Genomic DNA, 15180 nt, shown 5'->3' with positions numbered 1-15180 from the left:
ACCTCACAAGGAGCTGCAGGAGGGGGCCCGTGGAGGCAGCCTTCAATCTGTGGTCTCTGGAAGGCCTGGTGGTACAGCTGGGTCCACGGGGGACGATTCTCCCACCCCTGGGCACCCTGCCCAGTTAGGAGTGAGTGAGACCGTGTAGGCCAAGATGCAGAATCTTAAGTGCTGGTGACAGATGCCAGGAGACCCGAAAGGCAGAAAGGACAATAAAGGAGAAAGGGATGGGGCAGGGGACACCGAGGCTGAACCCAGGAGACCTGCAGGACAGGACAGTGCCTGAACTCCTTGCCTACACGCATTTCTCCACATCACCAGCAACACCGAGTTGAGATCCTGGGGGTGCGGGGCCCTGGCCAGGCCTCTGAGGGAGGCCCAGCCAGGTAGTCAGATCTCCACTAGGAGCTCAGTGCTGGTGGGTGCTGGACGCTGGTCACTGGGTCGTCCTTGTATCTCTTCTTTTTCTATTGACAAATTTTCTCTACAGACACACATTACAGTATATAAATGATAAACAGTAATATTTATACATAATGTCAAAACCACCTTAATTAACTCCTCATGTTTCTCTCACATGGGGGAAAGTAATTAAAATGATAAAAAGCTGAGAGGAGTTTTGCCATCATCTGTATTCACATTACTGAGACAAATGTCCTCCATAAAAACATCCTAATACTTTTGAAAAGTGAAATATTTTTAAAAATTCAATTCACGAGCCTTCTTCCAAATAAGGATCATTCCACCCCGTATGTAAATGTTTAAGAATACACCGATGCTATTACAGTAAGGCTTAATTTGTCGACTACAAGCAAATTCAGGCCCAAAGGAGTAAACCATTCCTCTGCCACAGCTCTGAACCTCCTTCGCAGTTACCTATGCACAGCCTGTGCTGAAGACAGCCTCCTCAAGGAAGAGCTGAGGACAGCGCAGAGATGGGCAGCGCGCACTATCAAGGGAAGGCAGGATTACAGTGCGCTTCTGTAACTTGCTCAGCCACCCGTTCTTGAGAGAACGGAGCCATTCCCAGTGAGATTCACCTGGCATTTCATGTTCCACATGAGCAGCTACTTTGAGCCTTCCTTTCTGTCCTCCCCTGTCTGATACTGCCACTCTCAGGGCCACTGGTGTGGTGTGCAGACCAGTCACCACACTAGGGCAGCCGAGGGACGGTGGTGAACTCATCAGTGCCATCTCCATGGCCAGAGGAAGAGGCCCAGAGACCACTTACATACCACCAGCAACCCCGTGCCACCCCCGGCTGCAGCTGTGCCTTCTCAACTGGCCTTCTTGGGCAGCTAGCAAGGCACTCACACTTCCCACACATAAGAAGGAGCTTGCAGGTCTCTCCTCACACCCACACGTGGAGTGCACCCACCTAGCGAGTGCAGGTGCACCCCTCCTGCTGCTCAGGCTAAACGCCCTGTGCTCATCTGACTCTGCTCTCCCTTTCACCACCCACGCCCAATCCAACATTGGGTCCTGGGCTCTGCCTTCAGGGTGTCTGCGACTGTTCTCACCTCCAAGGACAGTGGCAGAGCCCCCTCTGCCTCTCTCCCCTCCAGCAGGATGGCAGCAGTCACCTCCTAACTGGAGCCTGCTGCACCTCTGGAGCAGCCTCCCTGTCTGGTGAGGTGCCAGGGACCTGGAAAACCTGTCACTGTGTATCGCTCCTCTGCCCATCTCCTAGCCACTCGTTTTCTGTCACTTAGGAAAGACACAAGCTTAATGTCCTAGAGGGTCTCTAAAGGTTCACCATCCCCACCAGCCTCAAGAACTCCACCTCCTGGGCCTGCCCCCAGCATCCCTCGTCCCACCACGCTGGGCCCCTTGTTTTGCCCCATAACTCAACAGGCAGGAGACCCCCTAGTCCCTCCACACCAGCCCTCTCCCCACTCGGCCCGGCCCTTCTCCCCTGCACATCTGCTCTGTGTCCTACTCTCCACCTGACACCCGTCTGTCCATCTTTGTTTCCTGTCTATCCACAGCGTTAATCACCTTCTAACTCCGTACATCCTATACCATAGACTTAGATCATGCATAAGTCTAGGTGCCACATAAAGGGCATATTTTGTCCCAGCCTGTCCTTGGTTCCTAAAACTTGTCTCGCCATGGTTTTTACTGTGTTTCCCTAACTAGCTGGGGTGGTCAAATGCCTGTGGTATGCTTAACCACCATTCACAGTCTCTTTCTGTGAGTGACTGATTTAATTTGTTTACTGATTAGTCAGACATAAATCTATACCAGATTTTTAAAAAAAAAAGCAGCCACTGTGTCCCTGGCGAACTATATGGGAAAGCCACTCATTCAGGTTGCATCTGCAGAAGGACAGGAAGGCACGCAGAGGTGGGGCCAGGCCACCATGGGGAGCCCCCCTCCCCCCCGTCAGCAGCACCGGTGCCCAAGGGGGGACTTTGACGTCAGGGATGAGAATGTGGGTGTTTTCCTGATTCCTACACCAACTGCTAGTTTATCTTTACCTCTCATATTTTTATTAATTAAACTTGTTAATCCCATCTTGCATCAGTGGTACTTGAGGGGTCAGTAAATCCATTACTTAAAGAAATGGGTGAGTCCAGGAACAAGACTATCAGCAGACAGTGGGGAAACCATAATATTCATCCAAATATTCTAAAATTGCAGAAACTGTACCATGGAGAAAACGTTCAGAAAGGTATTAAATATAGCAGAAACCTCCCTGAGCACTGGGTTATTGAAAGCCGGTCACCCTCCAATGACACACAAGCAAAAGACCACACGTGCTCTTCTGTAACATGAGTCTCAGTTTAAGATGATCTTTCAGAAAGTCCAGAAAAATGGTTAAGTGCGTGTGTCTCAAGCACCAGGAATGGGACTGCATGCTCAGTTGTCACCCCTGCTCCGTGTCCCCGTACAGCCTCAGTCCCTGCACTGCCTGTGCAGTTCCCCGGCCGCCTGGCAGCTTCTTCCCTGGCTGTGCACCACACCAGAGTGCACATTGTCTGCAGACCCTGTGCATGTGTGCACGTCTTTCTCTATGCAATCTTAGAAGTGCAATAGCGGGTTAACACCTGCCTCCCCACCATCCCCACCAGCCCCAAGAACTCCACCTCCTGGGCCTGCTCCTGAGGAAGACTTGAATGTTGAGTGGCATGGCCAGATTCCTCTCCAGGAAGGGAGGGTCAGTTTTTCTCCAGCAACTTGCAAGGGCTCTGTTTCTCAGAACCTCTTCCAACCCATTTCAATTCCACAGGTTAAATGGCATCTGTTTATTTCACTGTCCACTGAACGTGAGAGGGCGGGAAGCGTTGGCTAGCCTGCGCCAATCCATCCGCTCACCCGGCCAACGTCCTGAGCTCCTCTTCAACCACGTTTCCGAGCCGCTGATGTGGTGCTGCATGCGTGTCGTGAACACAAACAGAAGCAAGAGAAATGTCTCCAGCGCCGTCACTGTTCCTGCCCTAAGCTCCTTCCGTCAATGAGTTTCGTATTGTTATCTAACTTTTTAAAAATACAAGCATGTAGCATTATTAATAAGATATAAATTTTTGCTTTATAAACATAAATCCAATTTTACTCCGTGATGACTGACATGTCAGTCAATAGGCCATATAATCGTTCCTCTTCAGTGTCTATAAATCTACCTTTTTCTGAGTACTTTTGTGGAGTGTCCCATGATGTGGCTGTAATAAGCTTATTTAACAGTTGCCCTATTAATAGACACTGGGCATATTTTTGATGTTTATTTTAATAAATAATGCTTCACTCATCATAATTTTATTTGCTTCCTAATGCAAATGTACAAGTATTTCCCAAATTCAGCCAAGGAATGAAATTAGGAAATAAGAGGGAATAGATATTCTAGTACCTAATAACAACAAATTGCCCTGCAAATAGCTTCCCTGTCTTACACTCCTACTGTGTTGGAAATCATACCTTTTAGTCATTACCAAATGGCATTCCTTGTTTTGAAATAATGGGTCAAAATTCCCATCTCATTATTGTTTTAACTCTCACTTCTCTGAACTATTAGTGAAGTCAAATGTCTTTTATTTGCTTAATAAACATTTTAAACTCCATTGTTGGAAATGCCTAATTTGATTTTTTCTTAGCTTACTAGCTTCCTGTTATTGATTATTTGAAATTCCTTATATATTAAAATATCAACCTTCAAATTCAAGCTACATATTATGCACATTTTCTTACTTTATTATATTCAGTTTTTATCGTTGTCAGGTAATATAGAGGTTAGTCATTTTCATGTGGTTAAACTCTTCTTTGAGTGATTGCTTCTGAAGTCTACACTTGATATCTGAGTTCTGCAGTTCAGTGGCAGATGGCATAGCTACTCAATACCAGATTGTCTATGTGATGTGTGAGATTTAAGACTGTAGGATTGACCTGTGCACAGGATGGCCCTTCTCAAAGAAAGTAACAGGTCCATTTTTAAACAAATGAAATGAGTGACCAGATGCCAGATCTTCTGAGAAAGAGCCCAAGTGGTTCCCACTTTATTTCTGTGGCTACGTGCCAGGGCGTTCACTGTGCCAGGTGCCACGTGGCTACGGGGCCTACCACATGGCCTGGGGAGGTCATCCCAGGGCTCTCTTAGGATAACGCCTGTGAAGGCCAGCTCCCTCTGCCTTCAGTTCCTCCCTTTCTTACTGTTGCTTTCTCATTTAACATTCCCCTTCCAAGGTGGATGCTCAGAAAAATTAGAATGATTACTGTAACGATGAGATCATGGACTTTTCCTTTTTTAGGTAAGGAGGGCAGCTGAGCTGTGCATTGCTGTGCCCTGGTCCCTCCACCTGCTCCTGGACTCCTCCCAGCAATCCCTGCATCGCCTGGCACAGAGCCGGCACTGTGTTGGAAGGCGTTCCTGCCCAAGTGGCTCTGGCACTGTTCGTCACAACCTCCTCAAATTGCCTAGTTAACAGGCATCATCCACAGCCCACTTTACAAATGAAGAGCTCAGGGAAAGACAGGCAAAATGTGATCTTGGTGTCTTAACAGGTGTCCTCTGCCAGGTCACTGAGAGGCTGGCGTCTAAGGATGGAGGTTTTCTATTTGAGAATTTCCAGGTAGGCCCTGGTGGGTGGGAAAACACTCATTTTGTAATTCAGTCTCCTCCACCCACTCATTTGCCTTCATTGACTTGTTGATTCCTCAGCCCTCTGGCCAGAGGCCTCCCTGTGGGCTTTAGGGATACGGTGAGAGATAAAGCAGTGGAGTGTGAAGAGACCCACAGGGAGCTGCCTGCTGCCCTAGGGACTGCAGGCCCTGCTGCTGGAATCAGCCTGTGCAGGATCGGAGTGTGTGAGCACAGAAGACGTTTACTCAAGCCAGCCTGGCTGCAGTGAGGCCATCATGGGTCTTGGATTCTGCAAGGCAAAACCTTCGGTCTTGGAGCCTGCAGGTGTGCAGAGTGTGTTTAGAGACACTGCAGGGCTGAAGCCAGCTTCCCTGGAGGGGCACCCACTGAGCTTTCTGAGGTCTGTGCACCATTTTGTAAGCTCCTTGTGTGGTTCTGCAGCTTGGCCTTTCATTGCCCCTTGCAGTGAAGCCTGTGCCTCACAAGGGCACAGTCCATTTGTCCTACATCCTGTAAGAGTAAGTCTCCAACTTCATGCTACTCTGGAAAGGATGGAGGCACACTCTATGGCTACAGGCTCACGGTCCCTGGGCCTCTGGGACAGGGGAAAAACCCCATGTGTTGGACACACATGTTGCCTAAGTCTTATTCAAAGTGGGGCTCAGAGAATCTTTATGAAGAACTCTCTGAAGATGTAGCTTTCACTAGTTCCTACAGCCATTATAGATTTCATCACTGGTTCAAACTTAGTAATCAGAAGCCAGAAGGCCTGGGCTCCATTGTTTGGTCTTTTCCCAGATTTCTTTCATGGGGTTGCCCTGGAGATTTTGCCTTCATCTTGGATACATGAGCAACCTCTCACGAAGTTGCTGCAGCAGCTATGACAGGCTCCTTGGAGAATATCATTCAGTAGCTGAATTCCCATAGGTACCATTTGCTTTCTCCTCCTATCTCAGAAGAACCAGGATTCTAAAAGGAGCTGCTGAATCTCCCTGGGGATCATGCGATTCTTTCACCCAGCTGTGACTGAGCACCCACTCCATACTACACAGCACTTGTGGCAGAGGAGACAAGAAAACAAAATGTCTGTTGTCGTGAAGGCCAAATTTGGTGGGAGGGACATGCAGAATATAAGCAAGGAAATAGGTCAAAGGAAGGGACAATTTGGGGGAATGGAAACAGTGATTCTGTCAATAACAGAAGAGGGTGCTCAGCTGAACAGGGATGTGACAGATGCAGGTGTGAGTGGGACCCCAGGGACCATACAAGGTGGCAGGTACACTGAGAGCTTCTCTTGTGAAGGAGCCAAGCAAGATGGAGATGAGCCTGTGTAGCATTCCAAGAAGGAGAGAGATACAGTCAGAGGCACAGGTGGTGACATTTTGGAGTCTTCAGCATATAAAAAGTTTGTAAAGTTGTGGGATTAGATGAGTTCATCCAGGGCAAGATGGAGACAAACAGGCGATTAGGGTGGAGAGGTTAGATCTGAGTTCTCAGGCTCATGGGCAATGTGGGGAGCGCACAGGGAAGCAGCTGGAATGCCAGGAAGAGAAGCAGGGAGCCCTGGTAGGAGGAGAGCACTTTGTAGGTGGCCTTAGTTCAATTCTGGGAGGAGAAAGGAAGAGGAGGGCAGAAGTTCCACCATAGGATTTGGGGCACAGAGATTGCTACAGTTTGGAAAAGTTCAATGTTCACTGTTGACTGTTCTTGAATGGGAAGCCATTGGGGGGGGTGGATAATTAGAATAAGATGAGTTTTTTTTTTTTTCTTTTTTGGAGGCAGGGATTTCAGGAATGCAACTCAGGGGCACTCGACCACTGAACCACATCCCCAGCCATATTTTGTATTTTATTAAGAGACAGAGTCTCACTGAGTTGCTTAGTGCCTTGCTTTTGCTGAGGCTTTGAACACGTGATCCTCCTTCTTCAGCTTCCCAGGCTGCTGGGATTACAGGCTTGCACCACCATACCCAGCTAAGATGAAGTTTTGAGTATGGGTTACCATGATGGCATTAGTGCTTTATAAAAAGAGAAGGAGAGACCAAGACTATCACCTACTCTGTCTCATCATGTGAAACCCTCAATGACAGCATGCATTTCTAAGCCCCTTACAGGATTCCAGGCAGATTCTGGCACTTTCTGTTGGACTTTGCAGCTCCCAGAACCATGGGACAAACACATTTCTATCCTTTATAAATTACCTAGTCTCTGATATTTTATTATAGCAACAAAACCCTGGTTAAGAAAATAGAGGTCAGCTTTAGGGGAGGAGTTCTACTCGAGGTCTGAGATGAAAGATGAATTGCATGGATTAGGAGAGAATGGGAGCTAAAGAAGGGGAGATGAAAAGAGAAAAATGTCAGGTCACATTTAGAAGCAAGCCAATCAGAACCACTTCTGATTTCTCAGCAGAAACTCTATAAGCCAGGAGGGCTTGGAATAATTGTGTTTTAAGTTCTGAAAGAAAATAAGTGCCAACCAGACTGATATATCCAGCAAAGCTACCATTCCACTTGAAGGTGAAATAAACACCTATTATTAAACACAATAGACACATACATCAAAATGGTAGGAGTTAATAAATATCACTGTATAATAACATTGAATGTAAATGGCCTCAACTCTTCCATTACAAGACATAGGCTGAAAGAATAGATTAAAAATAAGACCCAGCTATATATTGTTTGAGAGAGATGCACCTTACAGGCAAAGACAGCCACAGGCTGAATGTAAAAGGGTGAAAATTGAAATAGCATTTGAATGGAGCCTGATAACAAGCATGAGTAGCTACTCTCATATCTGACACAGCAGATTTTGCACCAAAATCAATCAGAAGAGAGGAGACCACTTCATATTGATAAAGGGAACAGTCCTACATAGCAATAATAAATATGTATGCCCAAATGTGTATGCAACTAATTACATAAAAGAGACAATACTCAAATTGAAGCCTCAGAGAGATCCCAGTACAATAATACTGGGTGATTTCAACATACATCTCTCTCACCATTGGATAGGTCATCCAGACATAAACTCAGTAAAGACCCTTTGGATATGGAAAATATTATTAATAAAATGGGCCTAACATAATCTATAGAATATTTCATCCAACAACAGCTGAATACATTTTCTTCCCATCGGTTCATAGAATCTTCACCAATATTTTAGTTCACAAAGAAAATCATAGCAAATACAAGAATTTAATAAAATTCCTTACATCTTATCACATCATAATGGAATGAAATTAGAAATCAACAAAACCAAACCCTAAGGAAAATACATCAAGAAATGGAGATTGAACAATACTCTGTTGAATGATAAATGGGTGATAGAAGAAATTAAAGGAGAAAATTTAAAAAATTATTAGACTCAAATTAGAATAGTGATACAACATACCAGAACCTCTAGGGCACTATGAAAGCAGTTCTAAGAGGAAAGTTTATAGCTAGGTGTGCCTACATAAGAAAAATCCCTAACAAATATCCTAATGATGCATCTTAAGAGCCTTGAACAACAAGAAAAAATCAATTCCAAAACAAGATGAAGGAAGAAAATCATTAAATTAGAGCTGATATAAAATAATTTGAGAATAAAAAATAATACAAAGGCTCATAGAAACTAAGAGTTGTTTCTTTGAAAAGATAATGGAGATGGATAAGCCATTAGCCAGACTAACTAAAGGCAAAAAAGAGAAAAAAAACAAATCAATAACATAAAGATGAAAAAGGAAAAATTACCCCATACATCTCAGAAGTCCAGCAGATTTTTAGGGACTGTTTTGAAAATCAGTAGTGCAATAAATTGGAAAACCTCGAAGAAATGAATATATTTCTAGACAAACATGATCTTCTAAAACTGTATCAGGGGGGCATAGAAAACATGAATGGATCAATAGTTTCTAATGAGATATAAGCAGAAATAAAAGCCTTCCAACAAAGAAGATCCCAGGATCAGACAGATTATAAGCTGAATTGTACCAAATCTCTAAAGAAGAACTAAATTCACTTGGAAAAATAAGAGGCTCATAATAGCCAAAGCAAGCTTTGGTAAGAAAAGTGAGACAGGAGGTTTCACTATACTAGGCCTTAAATTATAGTACAGAGCTATAGTGACAAAAACAGCATGGCGTGGGGACCAAGACAGACTGGGAGACCAATGGAACAGAATAGAAGACATAGAGACAAACCCACATAAACACAGTCATCTTATAGGAGGCAAAGGCACCATAAATACACACTGGAGAAAAGAGAGCCTCTTCAACAAACGGTGCTAAACTGAATATCTGTATGTAGCAGAATGAAACTGAACCACTATCTCTCACCATGCACAAAACTCAAGTCAAAGTGAATGAAGGACCTAAGCATTAGACCAGAGACCTTATACCTACTAGAAGAAAATGTAGGCCCAATGTGACTCTGCAATCTGTATTTGGGGTAAAAATGGGAGTTCATAACCCACTTGAATCTAATGTATGAAATATGATATGTCAAGAGCTTTGTAATGTTTTGAACAACCAATAAAAAAAAGAAAAAAAAAAAAAAAGAAAATGTAGGCCCAGATCCCCATCGTGACAGCCTTAAAACAGAGCTCCTCAACTAGGCTCCTAATGTGCAAGAAGTAAAATCAAGAATCAATAAATAGGATGGTATTTAACTAAAAATCTTCATTAGCAAAGGAAACAATCAAGAACATGAAAAGAGAGACTACAGATTGGGAGAAATCTTTACCACCTGCACCTCAGATAGAGCATTAATCTCTAAGATATATAAAGAACTCAGAAAACTTTACACACACACAATCAATAAATGGGCAAAAGAACTGAACAGACACTTCACAGAGGAAGAAATACAATGATCAACAAATACATAAAATAATGTTCAACATCTCTAGTAATTAAAGAAATGCAAATTAAAAATATACTGAGATTCCATCTCACTCCAGTCAGAATGGCAATTATCAAGAATACAAGTAACAATTAATGTTGGTGATGACATAAGGGAAAATATACATTAATACATTGCTGAAGGGACTGCAAATTGGTACAACCACTCCGGAAAGCAGTATGGAGATTTCTCAGAAAACTTTAAACAGAACCACCATTTGTCCAAGTTATCCCACACCCTGGAATACACTCAAAGGGTGTGAAATCAGCACACTACAATGACACAACCACATCATTGTTTATAGCAGCTCAATTTACAATATCTGAACTATCAAACCAACCAAGGAACCCTTTAACAGATGAATGGAAAAAGAAAATGTGACATCTAGATAGACAGAGAGAGAGAGAGAGAGAGAGAGAGAGAGAGAGAGAATGGAATATTATTCAGCCATAAAAAGAAGGACTTTATGACTTTTGCCAGTAAATGAATGGATCTGTGGGCTATAATGCTAAAAGTCAAATCCTCTCTCTGATAGGCAGATGCTAACATGTAATAATGGACAGGGAAGGGAAGAATAGCTGTTCAGTAGATCAGACAAAGGGGAATAAAGGAAACTGAGGGGGGATATGAATATGAAAGACAATAGAATGATCCGACATAACTTTCCTATGTTCATATATGAAAACACCACCAGTGAAATCCCACATCATGCACATCCATAAGACTGGTTATCCTAATTAGAATCAGTTATACTCCATGTTTATGTAACTATGTCAAAATATACTCTACTATGATGTATGTCTAGAAAGAAGAAATAAAAATAAATAAAGATTAACCAATGACAAATCTCCTCAAATTATTCCATAAAATATCCAGGGATGGACCTCTTACAAATTCATTCTAGGAAGCCACATCACATTCTTACCAAAATCAGATAAGGACACATCAAGGAAAGTAAACTACAAACCATCATCCCCAATAAAACATTGGCACATCATGTTCATGAACATATTAAAAAGATTATACACCACCATGTCAGTTTTTTCCAGAGATGCAAGAATGGTTTAATATACTCAAACTGATAAATGTAAATTCATCACGTGAACAGAATTAAGGATAAAAATTGTGATTTTTGACAATGTTTAAGATGACACTCTTAGTCATCTCAAAAGATGTAGAGAAGGCCTTTGACAAAATTCAGCACCCATTCATGGTAAAATACTAAAGAAACTAGGAATAGAAGGGATTTCCCACAAGATCGTAAAGGCTGTATAAGAGAAGCCAAAGCCAACCTCATGGTGAATGAATAAAACTGAAAACATTTCCTTTATAATCCAGGACAAGACAAGGGGTCCAGTCTCACCACTCTTGTTTAATATAGTGCTAGAAATCTAGTCAGAGCCATGAGGTAAGATACGGAAATAAAAAGGCTAAAATAGGAAAGAAAGAAGTCCAGGTATCACTGTTTGTAGACGATCTCATTCTATACCTAGACGATCCAAAGAACTCCACCAGAAGACGGCTAATACACAGATTTGGCAAAGTAGCAGGTTTCAGAGTCAACATACAGAAATCAATGGCTTTTCCTATACACCAACAATGAATATGCTGAGAAAGAACTCAGGAAAACAATTCCATTCACAACATCCAAAAGAAAAAAGAAGAAGCGAACAAACTATTAACCAACCAAACAAACAAGCAAAAAACCTAGGCATAAATCTAACTAAGGACGTTAAAACAAAACAAAACAAAACAAAACTCTTCAATGAAAATTACAAACATTGAAGAAAGAAACTGAAGAAGACCTCAGAAGTTGGAAACACCTCCCATGATCATGGGTATGCAGAATTAATGTTGTTAAAATGGCCATACTACAAAAACCAACACACAGAATCAACGTGATCCCCATCAAAATACCAATGGCATTCTTCACAGAACTAGAAAAAAACACTCATCAATTTCATTTAGAAGAAAGATCCAGAACTGCCAAAGCAATTTTAAGCCAAAAATGCAATGTTTTGTGGCATCACAGCTATACCATGTCTTGGTATTTATCCTAAAAAATCAAAGCCATCTTACTTCAGTGACACAGGCACACCCATGTTTATAGCACCACAATTCACAATAGCCACACTATGGAACCAGCCTGTGTGTCCATGAATGGATGAAGAAAATGTGGTACATACACAATTAGTCTTATTCAGTCATAAAGAAAAATTAAATTATGGCATTTGCAGGAAAATGGATGGAACTAGGGACCATCTTGTTAAGCAAACTAAGTCAGATTCAGATGGTCAAGGGCCAGATGTTTTCTATCCTATGAAGAAGCTATAGAGGAACAAAGAAAACAAAGGTGGGGATTCTCCTAGAAATCAAAGGAGATCAGTGGAGAAAAGAATCCAGGAGTGGGAGGGGGAGAGAGGGGGAAGTCCCGGGAAGTGATGTTGGCTGAATTACATCACTATGGTGTGTGTCTGTGCCAATATGTAACAAGGAATCTCATCAATGTGTACAACCACGATGCATCAATAAAAATTAAAAAAAAAAAAGAAGTGGAGATGGCAGCTAAAGGAGACATCTTCAGAAGTTCTGTGGCAACGGGGGACTTCCAAAGACAGTGAGGGTGAGCTTCGGTCAAGGGCTGTCTGAGATGACAGGAAGCATGAGTCAATGCTGTGGGAAGGGCCAGCAAGGGGCCATGTGTCCCTGCAGGGACCGTGGATCTTGTATTATTCTCCCAGAACCTACAATTCTAGTTCCAGTGTTTGCATTCTATGATCTTAACATTGCGTTTTCATTTTATATTTTGATACTTATCTGTAGCTGCTCCTTATGTGTTTATTTAATTCTTAAAATATTTTTAATAGTTGAAACAAAGCCATAAATGATTTTCTGGAAAACCGGAGACAAACGTTCGCTTTATCCAGGTTATTGATATTGAAGGAAAGGGAGGAGAAACCCCCCTCTGGAAGCCCAGGTGTCAAGCCATAGAGGCTTTGCTTGGTTTAGAGCAAATGCATGCCACGTGATCTCTCTTTGAAACTGCTGAGATCAGTGACAGAGAAGGTGACAAAGTCCTGACAGTCCCCAGAGATTGTTACAGTTCTTGTGTTTAGTGTTGCCCTGGGGCATTCACTAAAGTTCTTTAATATTTGTCAAATAATTTTGTGCTTAGAGACTTGAAGACCCCATTCTTTATACTGTCCCTTGTTGGAGGGTCCCAACAGAACTTAGGTGTATATGTCACTGATACAACTGAGCAGTAATGATAGGCCTCTCCATTTATTTCTAGAAAATACAGCAATTCCAAATGGGGGCACTAGGTTTATTGTGGTGCGTGTGGCTTTTATTTTTTTTTTAAATCATGAGTATTAGAAAGTGTAAGAAATAACTTTCAACACAGAAGGAAGATCTTTACCATCAGGCATTCATAGGACTTGCGAGCCCTCTTGTGTAGGACAGCATGCTGCCCCTGAGCCACTGGCTCCTGAGGTCTGTGAAGGGCCACCCAGCATCACGCCCTCCCAACTTCCTTCCTCCCCGTCTTCCCACAGGAGGGAAGTGAGCTCTGGAGGAAGAGGACCCCCGCTCAGCACCTGAGCCGGCACCTGCCCGCCTGCAGGGAGCACATGTCCTGGTGCCTTTGCTGCATGATGAGGGGACACTGCCCCAGACTGGGACCGTTCAGGTGTCCTGTTCTTCAGTGACAAGCATTGTGCCAACCCCAAGGCACTCGGTGTGCTGCAGACCCGACCAAGGCCCACCTTCCCCTGCATACACGGAAGGGAGACAAGGGAGAGCCCAGGGGAGAGTTATCTCAGGCTGGGGGACCCCACGCCCTTCCTATGGTTCAGAGCTGGGCAGAAGCAGGATGCCCTCGGGCCTCAGTATTCCTGATTATAAGATGAAGCCCTGAGAAATGAAATGCCCTGGCAGGGACATCCTCACTCCAAGAAGCAGAGTTCAGGCCCTGACGTAGCTCGTCCCCTCAGAGCTGTGGATCATCTGTATTCTCTTGCAGGGAGACCTGAGCTCGTGGCTTGTACAGTGCATCTAATCTTCATATGTCGTGACATGAAGAATTAATAAGATTGACTGCTTGCCATTTACTTTGACTGTTAGATTTCTCATGATTTATTGAAGTTGACAGAATATCATCAAGAATTTATACCCATCAAAGTAATTCCAACTTTGTTAAAGTCATGAATGCTCATGAACAAGAAAGGGGCATAAACAGGAATGCCTTCTTTCGCCACTGCTATTCACATACTCTTTGAAACTCTAGCCAGAGCAATTAGACAGACAAAAGAAATTAAAGGGATACAAATAGAAAAGAAGAACTCAAACTATCATTATTTGCTGACAACATGATTCTATACTTAGAGAATCCAAAACATCCACCAGAAAACGTTTAGAATCAATTAATGAATTCAGCAAAGTAGCAGTATATAAAATCAATACCCATAAATCAAATGCATGTCTATACACCAGAGATGAAACTCTGGTTTCATCTGAAAGAGAAATTAAAAAAACTAGCCCATTCACAATAGCCTCAAAAAAAGTACATAAATAAAATACTTGGGAATCAACTTAACAAAAGAAGTGAAAGACCTCTACAAAGAACACTGCAGAACACTTAAGAAAGAAAATGAAGAATACCTTAGAGGATGGAAAGATCTACCTTTCTCTTGAATAGGCAAAATTAATATTATCAAAATGACCATGTTTCCAAAAGCACTATACAGATTTTATGCAATTCCAATCAAAATCCCAATGACATTCCTTATAGAAATAGGAAAAGCAATCATGAAATTCATTTGGAAAAATAAGAGACCCAGAATGGCCAAAGCAATCCTAGGCCAGAAGAGTGAAACAGAAGGCATCACAGTACCAGTCTTTAAACCATACTACAGAGCTATAAAAACAAAAATGGCATGGTATTGGCACCAAAATACATGTAGACCAATGGTACAGAATAGAAGACACAGAGACAAACCCACATAAATACAGTTATCTCATACTAGACAAAGGAGCCAAAAACATACATTGGAGAACACATAGCCTCTTCAAAAAATTGGTGCTGGGAGAATTAGAAGTCTATATGCAACAAAATGAAAATAAACCACTATCTCTCACCATGCATAAACTCAAAGTGAATCAAGGACCTAGGAATTAGTCCAAAGACCCTGCACTTAATAGAGGCCCAAATAGCCATCATGTTGGA

General features: G+C 42.7%; 1 protein-coding gene across 2 annotated transcripts in view; it reads right to left on the bottom strand.

Annotated features, from left to right (window-relative positions):
* The window catches only part of Csmd1 (CUB and Sushi multiple domains 1), a 1167250-nt gene that overhangs the window by 705199 nt on the left and 446871 nt on the right, over positions 1–15180 (bottom strand). The gene's annotated exons all lie outside the window — the stretch shown is intronic.

Source organism: Marmota monax, unplaced genomic scaffold (assembly GCF_021218885.2).
Source record: "Marmota monax isolate L192 unplaced genomic scaffold, Marmota_monax_Labrador192_F-V1.1 WCK01_AAM20220418_F8-fsc00195, whole genome shotgun sequence".
Taxonomy (NCBI): domain Eukaryota; kingdom Metazoa; phylum Chordata; class Mammalia; order Rodentia; family Sciuridae; genus Marmota; species Marmota monax.
Note: the sequence above shows the minus strand (reverse complement) of the source record. Positions and strands in the feature narration are given on the sequence as shown.